Source organism: Rhea pennata, chromosome Z (assembly GCF_028389875.1).
Source record: "Rhea pennata isolate bPtePen1 chromosome Z, bPtePen1.pri, whole genome shotgun sequence".
Lineage (NCBI taxonomy): Eukaryota > Metazoa > Chordata > Aves > Rheiformes > Rheidae > Rhea > Rhea pennata.
The window spans coordinates 71,683,028-71,701,638 of NC_084702.1; the positions used below are offsets into that span (position 1 = coordinate 71,683,028).

The following is an 18,611-nucleotide window of genomic DNA, read 5'->3' on the forward strand; positions in this document are numbered from 1 at the left end:
CTTTACTTACTGCTAGCAAGGTCCCCAGCGTATTTCCTACCCCAGTCCACTTCTCAGACCTGCAGCATCTGCATTCCACCATTTTGTGCTCCACCTTTCCCTGCTCTGAGCCAGATGGCCTCATATCATCTTCCATCTCAGCAGCCAAGACAAATCCCCTCCCTCCCTGGTTATATCAACCTCAGCCACATCCCTTCTTGTGCTCTCACAAGCATCCCTTTACCTCTTTCTTCCAAGTACGCAGCAGAAACGGACAGCTTGTATCATCACATTACTTCCCAGGTGCACATCAATAAGAGCATCTTTGTCTTTTCTAGATCTTTCAAGCCATCACCCTCCCCTGCTTGCTTCCCCTCAGGAAGCCCTTTTCATGTCTCTCTGCTCAGCCACCCAGCAGGAACAGATCTGCCTCTTGCAAACAAAACACTTTGGACAGCTCTCTGCTTGGTGACTGGTCTCTCCCTTGGCCCTGTTGTCAGCCAAGGAGCAGGGGCACAGGCACAAGCCTCACGCTGAAGATAGAGCTGTGTGCTCTTGTCACTCCTCTCCATATACCCGTGCCTTTCCAGTTGCATTCCACCTTATGTCATTTCTTTTCTGAATCTAAACACATGCTCTTCTGTGGCCAGGAGCATCCCATGCAGCATCTGCGCCCTACTCTGCATGATGCTCCTTCCTCTGCACCCTGGAGCAGGGTGCAGAGACCAAGAGAGAGCGCAAAAGAGAGGCGAAAAAAAGGTGAGCCAGGAAACACAAAAGAGGTGACAGTAACAGGCAGTGAGGGAGAGACAGAATCTACTATACGGAGAAGATCAAGGACACCGGAACCAAGTGCAAGTACCCACGCACAGATGAGAGCTGGCAGCAACCCTGCCGAGTCACTCAGATTTGAACAAAACATCAACTTGTGCAGAATCAATCATCCAAATGGGAAAACAGTGCTCACTTCTCGGGCAACAACAAGCAACACACAAAGGCAGTGTTGCCCATCAAGGTAAGAACCTGGTGCTTCCTATGGTCCCTCAGTCATAAGGCCTCTCCTCTCACCTCTGTCCCGCAAGGTGGACAGATTCAAAATCCCTTCTCTTCACTTGGGGTGCAGTCCCATCCCTGCCAAGAGAGCCCTAGGAGGACACCTTCCCCCTAAAATGAGAGGGACCCCAAGCAAGGCAGCACAACTAGCGCAGCCTCTCTCTAGGTTGGAGACACACTGCACTGACACAGGAAAAGAGAAGAAAGGTGGCCCTTCGCTTTCCAGGGAAGGGGCAGAGCCTGGCTTTATGAACACTAGACTTCAGGAACAACTTCAGCAGTCCAAGCGAGGCCAAGCAAAGCCCTTGACACCTCTTTGCTCTCAAAAGTGAGAGACAGCATTGTTGATTTTTGACTTATTTTTTTTCTTAGACTATCCTCACTGCCCTGAGCTTACAAAGAAAACAGCTCTGCCAAACCTGATCTAATCCCCATGTGCACACACCATATCCCCTTCTGTTCCCACCCCTGGGCAGTACCAGGCTCAGTTACTGTGCACCCAGATCTGTCAGCATCTCTCCTGTGCAAGCCCTTTCCATGATAATTGCCTTTTCTCACCCATCCTTGTAAGCATGGGTTAGGAGCGAAGACACAGGGATGAGCCTTCATTGCAGCTTAACCTGCACATTGTCCTCAGCGACAACAGCAACACAAGTGCCAGACTTCTGTCCTTGCAGCATGATAGGCCTCAAGCAGACGCCTGCGTTGCCAAGAGGACCTTCAGAGAAACGCTATGAGCTGTTCTTCCCTTCCTTAGCTTAGGCTCCCAGTCACTGCTCAGTACTTCTTTGGTTGCATTCCCAGAGAAAAGCAAGGAGGGGGGGAATCATGCTCCTCTGCAGACTGACAGGGAAGGGTCCTGCCATATGAACTGTTGGCATCAGGGGAGAGACCGGCCCCAAGGACGGGCAGCTGCACCCTGAGGTGCAGCAGTACTTCTCATTCCCTTGAAGGGCTTTGCATACCTGGTGCCAGCCAAGACGGACAGAGATTTGCCCTGTGGCTGAACTGGGATCTCTCAAGCGGCGCCTGAGGAGCAAAGGGGAAGGTTGGCTCTCCTCCCCTGGGGGCCTCCCAGTCCTAGGAAAACACTGCCAAGATGCAGGCTGGCACAGAGCTGCCCAGGTGGCTCTGGCTCTTCTCTCCAAATCAGGAGAGCCTCCAGCTGAAGGGCGCTCTCGGGAAGATGCTGCCTCCGCAGGCTTTCGAGACAGGGCTGCTTTTGTTTACGGGCCGCTGGCAATGGCGCTGTGCACCCCGCATCCCTCCCCCAGGCAGGAGCGGGATCCAAGAAAGGAAATTACACGAGCCAGAAGGTTTGATGGAATGAGCCCATTGGGCGGCTTGAAGATAGCTATTAATGGAGAGCTTTCTCTAATTGCTTTTGTATAATCTGGGGCTGCTAGGCGGAACTGGGTAATAAATGAAATCCAATTACATTTTCTCTCAGTATTTATTTTATTAAGTAGAATTCATCAGCTGATGAAGGGCCCCTCGAGGTAATGGCTCATGACCTAGTGGAAGGCACTTTTTTATTATTTTTTTCACTTGGGGAAGCAGATAATTCAGTTCTTCCCAGCAAACAGAGATTACTCCCCCTGCATCATGATAACAGCCACAGGTCCCAGGGGCAAGAATGATCCTGCAGGGTGCCTGCAGGGCACCCAGCACCCATGCTGTCCCTCCCAGTAGCTCCATATAGGACCTCTGCTCCCACTGCTCAAGTCCTGTTGAGTGCAACTTGCACTCAGCTTCAGCATGCCAGCCCAAATCAGGATGGATCGACAGCACTCAGTTTGCATGGTATAGTCCAAATTTCTCCTTCCTGAAACAGCAGTAAGGATTAGCCCCACTGGGGATGGAGCAAGACTCGGAAGAGAGGAAATCACATTCCCCAAAGCACCCAAGGTCACTTGTCTCACAATAGATGAGCCACATCTCCAGATCGGGGGGGGGGGGGGGGGGGGAGAAGGAGCTCTCCCTCCAAACTGGGTGAGACAGGCGCAAGCATTCGCCTTTCCTCCAGATGTAGCTCCAGCATCACCCCTCATCCTGCTCCTGCTACCCTGGAGGCCACAATTTGGTGCCAGCACAGCTTTCCCTCAGCAAGGTCTCCAGGCAACAGCCTGGGCTCCAGGCAGGCGAGGAAGACTGCCGCAGCGCAAGCCCGATCCCACTTCTCCCCATGGCGAAGAGCTGCATGGAAGCAGCCTGGCGTTCGCTTTGTAAGCGCCGGGTACACGTCAGGATTCCTGTCTTCCAGCCCGTCGGAGCGTGCAGTGACGGCTCCTCCGCCACGAGCGGGCGAGATACCTCCGGGATCTTTCGCTCAGCTGTTTGGCTTTTCTCCACACCTCTTTTCATCCAGGGTAGTGATGGATCTCCCCCTCTCCCTCCCACCCAAATCCAGCCCTGACAGTAGCAGCTCGCCCAGCTTTCGCTGCCATCTCGTCATCCAAGCGATTTATCACCTGCCAGTGAGCGCTCGTTACAGACGACAGACTCCAGTGCCCGTTAATTAATGGGAAATACTTAGAGAGGCACATACACGCGTACAAATCTGTCTGAGCGATTTCCTATGGCACCTACCGCTGGCGTATCCAAGCGCTGGAACAGCAAACACGGCCTCCGGGAGCCGGGGCAGCGAGTGGCAGCCGGACAGCAAAGCAAAGCAGAGGAGAGGAATCACCACCAACGGAGGGGAGAAAACCTTAGCTGTGGAGGCGATAGGGAGGGTAGTTTGGGTTTGTTTTTTTTTCCCCCCCCCTCTGCTGAGTTAGTAAGAAGCTGTTCAGTCTACGGGAGGGAGAGACCGTGATTCCAGAACGCGGGTGCAGCTGTGCCCAGCTGCTGGGGTTTCAGGCTGAGGTCACTCGGGGGAGCACATCCAACAAGCTTCCCTGCTCTTTGGCTGCAAAAATACCTAGTGCTAACAGAACTTGCACAGGGGAGATGCTCTCCTTGGCTATTACGCTCCTCGCAAGTGTTTCGGTGGTCCAGCGAGGCAGGAGCCCCATCTGGGGAGGGACCATCAGACCGGCCAGCAAGCGAACCCAACGGCGCGAGAGCTGCCCCCTTCTCCCAGCCCCCAGCCCAACGGCCAGCGGCCGAGCCGTCGTACCGCTGGGCGAACTAGAAATAAATTAAAGAGGAGTTCACACCAAGACAGGCTCGGCGTTTAAGCGGCGCCACAGAAGCCAGACGCAGAGGGCGAGGAGAAGGGCTCGCAGGGGGCTGTTCTGAAACCCGGCCGGCTTTTTCAGGTCTGGAAAGAAAACCTAACGCCGGCTTGAAACGAGAGCTAGACGTCGCGTCAAAAGCGAGCGCTTGATCTTTCTCATAAGTGGATTTTCACTTTGCTCGGCTGAGGCTATTTGCCAAACACAACACAAAACGCAAGTTATTCCCATCGATCCAAAACTATTTCTTTTTTTTTTTTTTTTTTTTCCTTTTAGACCAGATAACGCATCCATCTGAAAATTTCAGCCCATCTCCACTTTATGAGAAGCTACCTGCTCACAGCAGCCCAGGCAGGATTTACACCCAAATGACTATTCCCAAGTACGAGACAGACTAGATTCATAGTGAAATGCATCATCAATAAATCAATCACTCCTCCCGCCCTCAGCGCGGGGCCGAAGTCTCGGGCAACTACTCAGCACTTTGTCAACCTTTACTCTGCCAAAGCCTGCCGAAGAGACCTCAGGATTTAGCCTATCGATTGCTTACTATTGTTTATGATGGCCTGCGTACGTTAGAGATGCTCCCTTCAAGCAAGATTAAATACCTGACTTACGGCATTGAGATCCAGAGGAAATTATCTTTCACTAGCCTGGGAATATACAAGCAAAACTGCCTTACGCCAAGGTGCAAGGGCACCACGAAGCCGTCCCTGCTCCATCTTTCTCTCTGCTACCTTGGCCCCATCTGCAAGGCCAGCCCACAACTCCGTCAGGCTGGTGCAGCAAGCCCCAAGGCCGTAGTACATTTTACTGCTAGTTCAACGCAATTTTGTCCGTGGCTCCAGAGCCCCTGCACTTCTCCGTTCTTCCTGTGGCGTTTTGTTGCCAGGACAATGGAGCAACAGCTTTCCGATGGCTTTGAGTGGCATCCCCAATACCTCACCCATCTCCAGCCTTTCAGCTTCTGCATTCGTTTGAAGTTAAGCTGATCTAACTGGGGCGAACGGGTGCCGACGGAGCCGCTCAACCAAAGCCAAAGCATGCTGCAGAAGGACCGCCGCAGACGCTCAGCCGCAAAACAGACGCCCGCCCCAGCCAAAGGCCGGGGCTCGTCCCCCCGCTTTCCCCCACAACCCCACCGTACAGCACATTAAAATATCAGTATAGATAGGTGTAAGTGACCACCTCGTTCCACTAAAGGGCAAATCAGGACGTTTCCCCCCTCTGCTCCCTGCCATAACACATGCAAATAAAGCAACTATTTGCAAGGCAGAGCATCTCATGTTAGCACTCTGAATGCCACCCCCAGCACACCTCTTTCTCTTTCAGCTACACAGAAAAATATACTGTGTAGTACTTTATATATATAAATTATATATTATATACATATATATAAAAAAAAAAATCAATTAATGCATGCTACTAGCCTTGTGCCTCCAAATCACACCAAAGCCCATGGTCTGCCTGCAGACAGGAGGCAGCATGGTGAGCCCTCCTCCAGCGCATAGGCAGAGCACTAAAAACCCAAACCGAGAAAACATGCTGCAAACTTTCTCCCAGGATTGCTGGTGCTCCCAAGATTTGCTCAGAGGGGCTACTACTTCAGCACTGTTGATGCTTCATCTGCGATAACCAGCCTCGGGCAGGAGAGGTTTGTCAAAACAAGCATCCTTCAGCCCTGCCTGCTCGAGGTTTGGTTCCCGTCTCGGCGGAGGCTAGGTCAGTCTGCTCTATACGATACGGGTCGCTCGAGGTCTTTGCTGTTTGCTCACACTGAGCCAAGCGCAGGGACCCTGAGGCGGCCTTACTGCAGTCTAAGCAGCAGCTGGGGATAAAGGGCATCAAGAAGGAAAATGAAATCTCACTTTAAGGAGCCCGCTTGCCCCTGCATCTTCTGCCCTTGACAGAGGGCTTCTCCCTTCTGATGCTGCTGCAACATGCCAAACCCAGGGAAAAGTCCTCAGCAATGAAAAAAAAAAAGAAAGAAAAAAAGAAAATCCAGTTCCACTAGAAAAATTCAACCTGCAGAGACATGCAAGTGAGTCTGGGGGAAATGCTTACAGCACCCAAAGGCAGACGCGGGCCGGATCACCGGCCACCTTGCTTTTGCTACATGTCTGCTCCCCGACCACGCTGGAAACGTGGGCACGCGTGCAGCAAAGAGCAGCGCAGCTCCCACCGATTTCCCGGGCTTCACCCACGCAGCTCGCCGCAAAGCAAGCCGGTTTCCGATGCACGGCCCGTCCTCCTCCTTGCTTTACTTCTGCCTCCTGCCTGACCTCCCCCTCTCCTCTGGGTACTTTTCCTGCTGCTGTTTGTTCCTGTCCTTTACAGCTCTGCCTGCTGTCACTCGCACAACCTTGCCTGTTTGGCAATTTGTGGCAATAAAGTGTCACCACAGGGAAAAAATACAGCATCCCAGCCACTCATAAATCTCTGATCCATAAATTTTGTGCAGTCTCCATGTGCATGGCCCTTTTTTTCTTTTTAATGCAAGTGCAACAATTTAGGGCAAGGGGAAGAGAGAAGGGCAAGTAATATGTGATCTTACTGAAAAGCAGCATCAAACCACCCTTGTTAGGAGCTGTAACGAATGCCGAGTGGCAGGCATGTGCTATAAATTGCATTGGAGTAGCAGGGCCTTGGCAGAGGCTTCCTACAGCCATTCAGCAATTAGAAAGAGACTCATCCTAAAGGGAAAACTAATAAAAAAAGAAGCTGCCAAGATGTGGCACCAACACTGCAGTCTCTCTTCCTGATAAACAGCCTTGCTGCTGCCCTTCCTGCTTTCCATCTCACTGCTCTCATCACAAGAGGGATGTCCATGCAAGGGATCCGCACTGCCCCTCTTGCGACAGTTCTTTCTTTTAACGGGGAAACACTGCTTGCCTCCATTAGAGAGGCATTTCATTTCCCAAATGATCATCTTGGTCACACTGCAGCTCTGGAGTAGAAAAACTCTGGCATCCTCCCCAAGGATCTCAACCCAGACATCTCCTCAGCCCCTTCCAAGCTACCCACCTTGGTAACACCCCATTACCTCTCCAGCACCCAGGGACTGCCTGCCAGATTTGGTAGGACCATGTCAGAGGCTACTAGGGTTAGGTTAGTACAGCCAGCTGTTCAAAGCCACCGCTGATGCTGGGCCAGCCCTAAGTCACCTCCTTCCATCACTCCTACGGCCTCTCTCCGGGGAGCTCCAGGTCCTGTACCAGCCCCAGCAGGCAGCTCCTTGTGGATACACACCTTCTCAGCATGCTAGAGTCTCATCCGCTACCAGTCATACCAAACAGCTGAAAAGCTTTGCATCAAAGGCCTGTCCTGACATTGACATCTTTCTTGACATCCATGGCCCACCTGAGTAACTAACATGCCTATGAATACAAACAAGCACATTCACTAGACAGATATCTTGGGGAAGTGTCACCGCCAGTTGAAAGCCCATATGTGGTTTTGTAACAAAGGTATTTGCTTCCTGTCTCGCCCACTCCTCAAAGGAATATATGGGCAACGGCGAGCGGCTCTCTGGAGGCGAACTAAAACTAGGCAGAGTGCGAAGGATGCTTGGGGCATCCTGCAGAAATGATGCAGGCAAACACGTGATGATAGGCGCCGCGTGGAGGAGAAGTCTCCCCTTCTGCAGGCTCGGGAATGGTTGGCGCCCTCAGCCCAGGAGAAGCAGCCATGCAGCTATTGTACAAACAATCAAGAGAACACGTTTAAAAAAAGAAAAACAAACAAGAAAACCACACACACACACACACAAACCCAAAGCACTCCACCCACTGCCAAGGCATGATAAGGCTGGGACATATAGGTACCCACCACATGCCAATACGGGTGCTGGCAGACAGCAAGGTGGACCTGAGCCAGCAGCATGTCCTGGCAGCAGAGGGGCCCCAAAGGCATCTTAGGCTGCACTAACAGCACAGCTGCTAAGGAAAGTGATCATCCCTCTTTACCTGGCACTCGCTAGACTCTGCTCCCAGCTTTGGGGTTCCCAAGACAAAACAGACATTTATGAACTAGAGTAAGTTGAGCAGAGGCCAAGATAGTCAAGGGGAGGATTACTGGGCAGACTGAGCCAGGCTCCTCTCAGCAGGAATATTTTTTAAACAAGAGAGGTTCCCACTGCATGTAAGAAGCAACTTCTTCCCCACAAGGGCACTTAAAACACTGGCACAGGTGCCCAGAGAGGTCACGCCAGCCCTATCCTTTAAAGGCTTTCCAGACCAGACTGGGTAGGGCCCTGAGAGACCATGTCTGACCTCAATCTCCTGGTTCAGAGGTTGGCTCTGGACTAGTGAATCTGCTGTATAAAACTGCACCTGCAAAGCCACATCAGGACATAGCTTCCCAGGGTCATAACCAAGGGAGATCCTCTTTAGCAATGACACTCAAAGCTAGGTAGAATGAAGCAGTTCCTCCCCTTCTGCCCTCCTCCCATCCCCAATTTCATGATGCTTCAGATAGAGCAAGTCCATTAAGGATGGACACCAAGATAAAGGAATGCTCATGATCATTTAAAGTTAAGCCAAGAACTGTTGCTAACTCATTTCACTGTGTCCTCTTTACCTTCTCCCCTAAAACCACACACTCACTGGAGATATGCATGAATATAAACTGCAAGACCTGTGCTGACCTGGATGCCAGACAGCTCCAAACCAGCAGTTTGCATGGCTGACACTCATTCAAATGCCTGGATGGGTAAGGAGGCACAACTACAAGGCACACTAAACTGGGTATTATCACAACACTGAAAATATCAGCAAGGTATAAATATAAAACTTTTTTCCCCTCAGGTCTGCTGCAACAGCTGAGATTCAGACCCCCACCTACATCAATCCATAAGGGAGGCTTAAAGGTTTTGGGCTGGGCCCTTTTGATTCAGCAATGCCTTGGGAAACCTTTGGAACTGGGCCAACATGAAGTTCAACAGAAGTGCAAGTTCAGCACTTGGGTGGAATAACCTCAGGCACTGATCTAGGCTGGGAGCCAATTGTGGAGCAGCAGCATTGCTGGAAAAGACCTGGAAGTTACTGTGAGCATTGACCAGGAGACAGTAGTGCTTTCCTGCTACAAATAAAGCAGACAACATCCTGGTTAAGAGAAGCTAATATCCGCTAATGAAGCTACCGTGTCCACCTACAGGCACTCAGTTCAAGAAAGATGCGGACAAGCTTAACAGGGTCCAGGGGAGCGCAACAAAAAAGGTCAGAGTCCTGAGACATGTGTCCTGTGAGGAGAGGCGGAGGATGCTGGATTTGTCTGGTTCCACAAAGATGGGGCTAAGGAGATCTAATCACGGCCTGCAGCTATCCGAAGGGGAGATAAAAGAGTCAACTCTTAAAAGAAGTAATAAGGCAATGGCTACAGATTGCAGCGTGGGATGTTTAAGTTTAGAGTGAACGGTAGGAAAACCTCTTTCCCAGGAGGGTGACACAGCCAGGTACCTCAAAAGGTGGAGGATATCCATCCTTGAACTGACCATATTCAGCTAAACAGCCACACTAACTCAAAATAGTGGTGATACTCCTGCTCCAAACTACAGACCCGCAAGGTCCCTTCCCACCAGCACTCTTGTGAAGATCTACGTCTATGAAGATTCAAGAACAGGAATGAGAGATTAGTATTCAGACCTCGGCCACTGATTTCCTGAGCATCTACAATATACCTCATCCACTTCATTCTTCCCGCCTATTTACACAGATCCCTACTCTGGAGGAAGGACAAAGCCCAAGAGCAACAGACACCCAGAAGCAGTGTTGCTGTGGGCTGTTTCTGGAGTGAACACCTCTAAGCTGAAAGGTAAAACTGATTCTCCTTCCGACTCAAACACTGCTAGACATGCAAAAAATTGCGTAACCAAGTGACAGCAGCAGGGCTTTGGCAAGACATCTGACCATCTATAAATAGAGCTCAACTATGTGTCCTTAGAGCAGGGCTTTGATGCGTTTGGGAGAGCATTTTTCCCCCTCTGCTGAGTCCCAGGCAGCACAGATAATGGTCTTGAATCGATCCAGCTCGAGTATTACTAAACTTCCTACTACCATGGCAGCATGCCAAGCTCAAAGAGGACAAGAAAACATGTGTCTCTTCAGAGCCAACCACAAGAAGCAGGCAGAAAATTGCTTTAGACTTTTTTTTAAAAAAGGTGCTTTTTGCAGACTTGTAGATCAATCTACAACGTATTTTAGAGGTTTAAAAAAAAGTCAATAAAAACAAGATATATCATTGCTGCACAAGAACACAAGAAGTTGCATTTCTATTTATGCTGCTACTAGCCCTCCACCCACTACCTCATTTTCCTCCTCTTCCCTGCTGGGGTCCCACATTACTAATTTTCCAAAAGCAAAGTCAGCACTAGCGGCTCCCTCTATCCTGCTGCAGTTCATGGCCCCTTTAGCTCTGCCAGGGCGGCTTGCCCCGGGGCTGGTACATCCTGAGAGTGTCTCAGCTGCATCTCGTGCCCTGCTTGCTCCAGCAACAGACCCCTCACAAGCCCTCTGCCCGCCGAGCCTTGTTCCCTTCCCAAGCCCCAAAGCAGAGTATGGCTTAGCATGGTCAGACTTTCCACACATGCACACACACATTTTTTCTTTTTTTCCCCCCTAAAATGAGCTACATGCCATGCCTTATTAAGCCAGACCTAGTTCATGCCTGCCCCTCCCCAGATCCTGCATAACCTGCTAGCCATTAAGCATGCAATTAGCCTGCATTTACTAATCTGTCAAAGGCTCTTGCTGGCCATTCATCCCTCGCTGGCAGAGAAGGGGAGATCGTGCACCTCCCTCCAGCTGAGCCCATCTCTCTCTCTGTCTAATTAGCCCCCAGGAAGCTGATTCCACGGGAACTGGCCACATCCATTTCCGATGGCACAGAAAGCATCTCCTCTCCCTGCTTCCGCCCGCCGCCCCAGCGCGGGCAAGATAACAGGTGCCTTTGGACTGAAAAGGGGTTGCGCACCCGTTATTAGGGGCAAATCCCCCTTTTGACCAGCCCGGCTCGTGCAATCCTCATGTCCCAAACGGAGCCCAGCCCGTGGGCAAGCAGGTTGAGCTGCACCGAAGGTGGGAAGCAGAGACCAGCCCTCTGCCCTCTCGAAGGTCCAAAACGCAGGCAGAGCTGCTGCTCCGTCTCCCTACTCATCTCTCTGCCAGGCTCGGGCTTTTCCAACAGCACGTGAGCGGCGCTGGGCTTTTATTCCTCCGCTGCCGTGTAGGAGTGAGCGCCAGGGGACATATCATTCAGCAAAGCCAAGGAGGGAAACAAGCAGCATTAACCATCAGCACGTGTGTAAGGAGACCCCTAATAAACTCTTTTCCCCTCAGTCCCGTCTGCTTTGCTCTGGGCCACTAAATCCAATTCGGTAGAGCTCAGAGCTTGTAACGAAGCTGCGACACATTTGTCAGCTCCCTGGCTAGACCCATGGCTAATTTTACAACGCTAATTTATCTCAGCATATTATATTGCTTTCATTTCATCCCCTCGGATCCCATTACTGCCAGCGTACCTTGTAGCCAGTGTGTAATGGTAATTGGTATTATTAGTGACATACCCTCCCAGAGCCACTCTCTACTTGCAGAGGAGCGAGGAATCGTAGCAGCAGGCTGGTCCGCACTGCGGACGGGAGAGGAACTGGCTGGGCAACTGGAAAATGGAGGCAGTGGGAAGCAGCTCAAAACTGCGGGGAGCCTAGCTGGCACGTGCAGGGCCAAGCTCCTGTGGCATCAGCACCGGAATAAACACCGAACAACTTCTGTAGTGCCCACTTCTGCCCTTGCCAGTGCCTCAGAGGACAAGGACTTGGCTGCTACAGGATGAACAGGGCTGCAAAACATCCCTGGGAAACATGCACAGGGGAGAGCGCAGCAGAGCTCTGGAGGGAAGAGACCCCATCAGCACAAGCTGTGATTTCATGATACTTTCTGACATTTTGGCGAACAGTTTCCGCTCTTCAGTGTTGCCTTTTCCAAGATCAATGCAATTAAAACCTTGCAATTCTAGCTAAGTGGGAGGCTACGTTAGGCAAAACAACAATTTCCATTTCAGACTGCCTCCTCTCTGGTATTTAGGCAGTTGCTACATTTTAATTCATCAGCTTCATTTTCCAAGCACAGCACCACAGCGCACCAGCTGCCCCAGACCCCAGCAAGGCTGCGGCTGCCAGCATCCCCAGACAGGGCAGCCCTGCTCACTGGCACCTCCAGCAGTGGAGAGGATGACCCCAAACACCTCCAGAGGCAAAGCTGCAGCATCCTAGCCCCATACAAAGCACGTACACAACCAGTTCCAGAAATGAGACAACTCCTCTGACCACAGCACTCGCTTCCCAATGGCATAAGGTCACACATTAGGCAGTTTGCATCCTCCTTGGGGGAGCTGAGACACCAAAGCAAGGAGCAGTATCTTACCATGTGCATGCAGTGCTGCATTTTAATTACAATAAACTCTGCCCTAGGCAAAAGATACATTCGCTGCAGCACCACCATAGCTGGGCAGTGCTGGGGACTGAGGCCAGGCTGACTGCAGCAAGCTCAAGGACCCTGCAGCACACACATCCCACCTGCCTGGGCTCTCAGCTCCAAAGCACATGGACTAAGAACAAACCAAATAAGCATTTTAATCCACCTCTTACCTCTCCACAAGTCCAGAGTCCTTGGGGCGTCCCCAATTTCTCATCAAACTCTGTGGGATTCTCCTTGCTGCTTGTTGAGCCACCAACCCTTGCTGCTCAGAACTGCAATTTTCTTTAACCAAAAAAAAAAAAAAAAAGAAAAGAAAAGAAAGAAAGAAAAAAGAAAAAAGAAAAAAGAAAAAGAACAACCTGTCAGGTTATCAGGTGAAGCTCTATATTCACTTCATTTTTAAAAAACAACTGAAGGAAGGAGATCATCTCTGTTTTACAGCCCTGACAGCTGGGGGTAACTAGTGTCAACATGCAGCTAGTCTGCATGGAAAGCCCTCCTGCATGAGCGTCACGGTCCAGCCCCAAAGCATGTATTCACTTAATTATTTTGATTTACAAATAAGAAAAAGGAGGGGGGAAAGAAAAAACAAAACAGGAACAGCAGCTTAGAGCATTTCTGACCTTCTTTGAAGTCGGACAACAACACTCCCTAGCCGAAACAGTGCAGTAACTGCAAGAATTCAACCCAGCACCAAGGTGTTTGCCCACAAGGTCTTGCACTGGCTAAGCCTTAATCCTGCAAAGCCTCACACATGTGTTAAAATCACACACAGAGAGGCCAACTCTGCTGGACCGAGGAGCACGAGGAGGAAAGCATGCGTGTGCGCCTCTGCAGCACGGACACCAAGGACTTGTGCTGCATCCGACACGCAACCAGGCGCAGTGGAGCCCATGGCATTACTGTCAGCATCAGTGCCTTCACCTAGAGCAACAAATATGCTTTTCGAGTTAGACAAATCATCAGTCATATCAGAAGATTTGTGCTCATTACCCAGCTCTTGTGGCTTGGGCTGTTCCCTCACACGCGCACGCAGTTCTTAAATGCTTTAAAAAGTCTCACGGTTCTGCATTATTAACAGAGGGAAGGAGCCAAACTCCCCTAGCAAGAGGAAAGTCTCAGCGTCGCTGCTGCGGAGACACTTTCCCAACAGCGACAGCGACTTCCAAGCCCGGAGCACAGTGCTCTTTAATTAGTACCCAACCTACAAGCTCCGCCAACACCCTCCGTGGGACCTCATCCAAAGCCCAGACCAGGCAGTGGGGAGAAGCTAAAGAAAGCAGAACTACAACCCTCCAGCCCACCCCTAAAGACCTACAAAATATAAATAAATAAGGCAAACTCCACTGGGCGCGTGATTGAGAAGCTCTCATTTGCAAAGCGCCGGGAAATAATTAAAAAGTTTCCCAGAGCTTAAAAGGAGGGAAACGGACCGTTTGTCACGCCGGCAGTGCGTGGCATGCTGCAATTTATCACGCTTGTCAGGTGTCAGCCACTGAAAAGCCTAACTCCAGCTGCCCCAAGCTGAACATAGGCAATGCCCCATCCCTCAAAACCTGCTCTGCCAAGCATCCCAGAGCTGGCAAGCGACTGTCGAGGAAGAAGAGAGGGGGCTCCTCCACACCAAGCCTCCCATCTCGCTCTGCAAAGTCAATGCTTTCCTTAAAAATGCTGTAAATTGCAGATGAAACTCATCTGACAAGGTCAGGTTGGAAGCAAACGGTAAGGCTGGTTCATCCCCGCCTGGGTTCCCTCTCCTGCAGGCAAGGGAACAACGGAGACGGGACCTTAATGCTGAGCACTCTCCAGTGATGCTTCTGCAGCATCCTCTGGTCAAGGGGTAAAGATGTAGTTCTCATGGGGCAAGGAAGGACTAGGGTGTTATGTGGGGGACAACAGACCAAGTCCTCAGGGAGAGACATCCCTGGAGATCTGCTCACACCAAGAGCATCAATGTCCCCTTCCACCTCTCCACAACCCTTCAGCCCATCCCAACAGGACAAATCACCCCACTACAGGATCTGTGAGGCTAGCCTTTCCCATGGGAGTTGGATCTGCCTTTTAAGAACCTGTGCAGAAACTCCATGTCAGGGTCAAGTTCAGGGTTTGGAGATGTTCAGCATGCCCAAAGTAGGTCTCCCACAGAAGAGCCTGGCTCAGAGCACGAGCTACAAACCAGCCACAGAGGTGGTGGAGATATGCACGCCGGACTACACCAAAAACAGGGAACAACCCAAACCGTAACCAGTGCAGGCTCACTGCAGAGCTATTTGCTTGCTATTATGTTGACAATTTCCTTAGCAGCAGGATGAGTTATGAGGTACCTGCAACCGTTGTAATGCAGAAGCACTAGGTATTTAAACAGGTCCTCCCACTCCTGCAACATCCTGAAAGAAAACCAGCACCTACCACATGCTGTGGCTCACTTTGCAGCGAGGTTATGGTCCGCCAGGACCCAAACAAGGCTATTGGAAGACATTTAGCCAGGATCCCGCTGGGATTGTGCAAAGCATGAATCTACTATAGCATGGTCACAAGCACCCAAGTGTCCCTGCACTGCTAATCCTTGAAGTGACATGAGAACATGCACAAATGCCCCCAAAAGATAACAGGCAGCTCTGATAGCTCCCACTATCAGAGCTGCTGGGACATGATAGCACACGATTCCCCATCCCTGAGATTAACATGGCCCTACATGGACCCCTTGCCACAGGCTGGGCAGCTTCCAACCTGCGTGAGGCATCTGTACACTACAGCAAAAGCTAATGCATTACTAAGCCATTTCTTGTGAAAGAAAAAAAAATCTGCCTAGAGCATTTGCCAAAAAAATCTTTTCCCCTAGTGACAGCATAAATCAGGGATACCTCAATAAGCGATTGATGAGTTTTACTTGTATCAACAGCAAAACACGCCAAGGCCCATGTTTTCCTAGTGGCAAGCCAAGCCTCGTAAGAGCTGGAGAGAAGGTTTCATCCTCAGAGAGGCTTAAAGAAGCACAGTTCCTGCTCTGGGAGCAAAACTCAGTTCAGCTCTTGAAGACTTGAACCGAGACCGGCACCTCAACGCACACGCTATATAAAATACACCCACACAGCAGTGGTTTTTAGAGGCTTGTAGCTTGGCACAGGCTGGGTGGATTTTCGTGGCGTCAGCAACGAGCAGATCCCCAACACCTGGCCAAAAACACTGCTGACAACTATCAGACCCTGGTCCTGTAGCACAGAGGTACCAGATTTTCTTCAGCAAAACAACTGTGAGAGTTTCTTTTTTCAAGCCAGGGAGAAAATAATGCCTTTTTCTCCCCCAAACCGCATTCTGAGAGTGGCTTAAAACCCTTTCTGCTGAAATTTTCCAAAAAAATTCAGCCGGAGGCAGAGACATGCAAAGCTTCAGTCCAAATGGTTAAAGGCTGGCATAGTTTCAAGCAACTGAAGACAGGGTCTTATAATCAGAAGTGTCAGGCAACCTTAATTATATTATTTCCTGAAGGAAATAGTTTTCCCTGCCGAAGTCCAGAAGTTATTAAAAAAAAAAAGTTGACCTCACTGAAACCAATCAATGTGGAGACAAGAAGCCTGCAATGGATTTTTTAAGGCAGTCAGTTCATGCATCTATGATTTGGGGAGGCGGGGGGGGTCTTGGTTTTTTTTTTTTTTTTTTTTTAGAGGACAGGTGCTCTGCGTTTTTGGAAGAGCCTGCTCTGCAGAGACCTCCGCGGCCGAGTGCCAGAGCCCCCCCCACCCCGGCTCCCACCCGACCTCCCCAACCCCCCCCCCCCCCCCCCGGGCGCTCAGGCAGAGGTGCCAAGCGCGCTCGCCCAGACTGCCCGAGCAGGGTGCTCGCCTGCGCCTGCATTGATCGCCAGCAAAGAAAAACTGCCGTCTCCTTTGTAGCTGTCAGGAGCACACAGGCTTTTTGTCCGTCTCTTCCTCCACACCCATAAATAAAAGTGACAGCAACTTTATTTAGGACTTCTTCCAGTTAAGAGAGGAGAAAAGAAAAAGAGTGAAAAATGAATGGTAGCTCAGTGGCAAAGGCAAGGAAGGGTGGGAAGGATCCCGGAGGACCTTGGCTTACGGCAGCCCTCGCCGCAGTGGGGCACTCTTGTCCTCTGCCTTTCCAGGGTCATTGCACAGCTGCCAGAAACCCCATCCCAAAGCTTGCTGCCTCCTCCAGCCCCGCATCTCATTCCCATGGGATATTGGGATAAAAGCCCTGAAGAGCCAGAAGGAGAAAGTCACCTGTTCTCCTTCACCCAGGCACAAAGCTCACCCTTGTCGTGCCACCAGCAGACCCTGAAATTCAGCCTTTCCCCGCACAGCTTGCAAACACACGGTGTCCCCACGATCACTTGTGACTGCAGGAGGTCCCAGAGACCTCCGAGGAGCCTTTTGTGGCTGAGGAAAGAGCTCGTCTCTTCAAAAAGAAAGAGAAGAGACTCAAAGCAAGAGAGCAGAAACATGCACAGGACAGAGCTGAGCAAGTTGGCTCCGAGCAATGTTCAGGCACCATGGAGCGCTCAGCTGAGACTAGTGTCAAAGGTGTGATTTTTGGAAGCAGGGCTTGCCCAGCTCCTGACAACATCTCCCAGCAGTACAGCACCTTGTGTATCACAATGGTATTGCAACACACCAAGAACACAAGCTTCTGCTCCAGACTTCGTCTTGCTCCTATCACCGCTAAATTGGAATTACGGCACACTCAAGAATTCAGCCTTTTATTTCTCTTTGTGCTTGTAACCAGTGGGATTCATCACAGCAATATGGACTGCAGGGCTCAAGTGTTTTGGATCACGGGGATGACTCTCAGATGAGGCTTTGGAGCAGAAAGCACAGAACAACTCATCGCAAGACAGTCTGCATCTGTCTTGAGACAACATGCCATAGGCTCCAAACCTGTTAAGGGCACACCATCCCGGCAGGAAGGAGATACTGAATTTGGCCATGTGCAAGAGCTTAGGCTGCCCTGGACCAGCACTCCCACCAGCTGAACATGCACCCAACCTATACAGATGGGCACAGGACAGTCTTGTGGGAAGAGACCCACAGTCTGTGGTGACAGACACACCATAGTCACAGCACAGGCGAGGCTCCCCAGGGACAGAGGCTCCGAGTGACCTCACAGGTTTCTTCCATCACTACCTTCTTCATTCCATGAGTCAGAGTAATGACAGGCCATTTGTCAGCAATGGTGGCATCATCTCCAATCTCATTTCTGAGCAAACATCTGACCTCGCTTGCATCTCTGAGACCTATGTTACCACATGACTCAGCCAGCCTCCTGACAGATCCCAAGGGGCATCAGCCCCAGTCCACCGAGGCAGCAGGAGACTGAGCTGCTAAACAAGCTGCTTCTGACTCAGGATGAAGTCAGAAGAACCCTCAGCTGGGGAACAAGGGTGGTGAGAAGTCTCAAGGTCTCTCCACCTTCTTCCCAGCTTGCACTGAAGCACTGAAGTACACTGTAGTTTCCCATGCTCAGTAAGGAATTAGATTATGAGATCTGTCCCCAAAGAGGAGAATCCTGGGAAAAGTAGACTTGTGCTTCAGCCCAGACTGTTACAGCCCAAAATACTCCACATTACTAAGTCAGTGTGGGGACTTCAGTTCACAGTACCAGCTGTAGCCTCCAGACCTTCTCCACGGCCAGCCATCGTCCAGGCTGAATTTCAACCCAATTCTGCTCAACTGGGAGATCAGTTAATATCCAGGTGCAGATATATTCCTGTGTATCTTTGGAGAGAGCTGGTACTTGTGTTCTACAGAGTAGGTTCTTAACGCCATGGGGTTGTTGGGGGCAACACCCCTTGCCCCCAAACCAGAATATATTGCTTATTTGCAGCATATTTGCTTTGCACAGAGGAAACACATACAGGACATCTCCCACACGGGGGGGCCACCAGGAGAGACAAGACACCCAGCAGTACAGC

At 50.8% G+C, this 18,611-nt stretch overlaps 1 protein-coding gene across 4 annotated transcripts in view; it reads right to left on the reverse strand.

Annotated features, from left to right (window-relative positions):
• CNTFR (ciliary neurotrophic factor receptor) overlaps positions 1–18,611 on the reverse strand; it is a 215,388-nt gene that overhangs the window by 148,648 nt on the left and 48,129 nt on the right. For 2 of the 4 annotated variants that reach the window (XM_062599511.1, XM_062599513.1), the window contains exon 2: positions 12,853–12,964. The exons of 1 other annotated variant lie outside the window; for it this stretch is intronic. The gene's annotated coding sequence lies outside the window, so the exon portion shown is untranslated. Of the gene's footprint in view, positions 1–12,852; positions 12,965–18,611 lie in introns of those variants that run through there. One more of the 4 variants, XM_062599518.1, reaches the window with a different exon arrangement.